The sequence below is a fragment of the Mus caroli genome, unplaced genomic scaffold (genome assembly GCF_978045245.1).
Source record: "Mus caroli unplaced genomic scaffold, Mus_caroli_1 scaffold_9, whole genome shotgun sequence".
NCBI lineage: Eukaryota > Metazoa > Chordata > Mammalia > Rodentia > Muridae > Mus > Mus caroli.
The window spans coordinates 89,023,226-89,024,858 of record NW_028227264.1 but is presented as its reverse complement, the minus strand read 5'-3'; positions in this window follow the sequence as shown (position 1 = coordinate 89,024,858).

The following is a 1,633-nucleotide window of genomic DNA, read 5'->3' as shown; positions in this document are numbered from 1 at the left end:
CTCAAGCTCAGCAAACTTGCTCTTCCTCTCTTATCGTTCCTTGGTTAATCACATCGTCCTGGATCTCTCAGAACTGTCTTCGACGTAAGAGAATATCCAGAGTTCTTTCTTTTCTCTGCCAAGTTTCTTTTTACATCTGTAAATCCATGTTTGACACAGCTTTGGAAAACGTCACCGTCTTCTCTCAAGATGTGGCTTCATTTTAAATATTATTAGCATGTACTAATTATTCATAACAACTGGCTTCATTGTGACAGTTTCATTAACACATACACACAATGTCTTTTGATCATATTCACCCCATTAATTTGATTGTACCCCCTGTCTGATCTTCTCTCTTTCCATCTTGTTCCCCTTCTACGTTAATTTTTGTTGTTGTTTTCTTTTGTGATCCAATGACTTTCATTTGGCGTGCTCATAAGCGCATGGGCACCTTATCAGTGGCCCCTTCTTCCCAGAAACCATTAACTGCTTGTAGATCCTCAGGGAGGTGGGGAGCCTTGAGTTCCTTCCTACTCTGTGACAGGATGTTGACTTTGTCTCAGACTTTTGTGCAGGTAACCACAGTTGCCGTAATTTGAGAGTGCAAAACCATGACCTGCCTGGCAGAAAGCATCCCACAACATTCTGCCTTGTCCCCTGGCTCTGATAATTTTTTTCTACCTCCTTTTGCCCAGTGCTCCTTGAGTCTTGGATCGGGTGATATAGATATCACATCTAGGGTTGACCGTTCAACCTAAATCAGTAATGCATCTCTGAAGTTACCTTCTCTGACTAAACCTGACAGCTACATTAATATATAGGCATAAACATGCTTTAGAAAACAACTTGATAGGCACATCGTTCCATTTAGCAAAATAGTAGCAGTAGCTTCCTTGGTAGGACCTATATTTACTGACCAGTTTTACAGCGCAAGACATGACTTTCTTACTGTGAAGTGGGCTTCAGTTCCAACCAGAAAATGATTGCTTGCCCAGATAATCACCGTACCGCTGGTGTACAAGGGGCATAACTTGCCTGACAGTTTGAATGTAGGAGACAGTATCCACACTAGTATAAGGCTGTTGATAAACCCGACCTCCCTCCAAGTAGCCTGCATAGAACATTCCAGCCTATAAAGGATAGCCTGCAAAGAAAAGCCTTCTATCTTAGTTCCAACAATTAGGAATTGTTAAGCAGTTTCCTGGTTGAGCTAGTTGAGCTAGCAGTTCTGGGCCACTGCTGTTCCATTCATGCATTTTTAAGGGGGTTGCTAAATGGAGCTTCCCTAAGTATCAGACAATCCTAATGCTTTAGCCCTCCTCCTCCAAGTCCACTTCATTCCTCCGCTCCATCCTCTGGAGGTACTGGTACCTAGTGCCTCCAGTTTTGTAGCTTTCCTAGCGGCTGTAACACAAGACAGCTCCCTTCTTTTTTGAGTCAGTTCTCCAGAAGCTGGCTTAGAGTCACACATCTCCCCCCCCCCCAAAAAAAAAAAAACATCCTAAATATAACTTTTTCCTCTACCTGGTTATAAATTTTTAATTATAGTTTTAGAAAGCAGATATAAATCTGATCTGTTGTGTTTAATAAGTCAACCAGAATGTCCCATCATCAGCATAATCCTCCCTAAATACCATAGTAGATTTTGAAG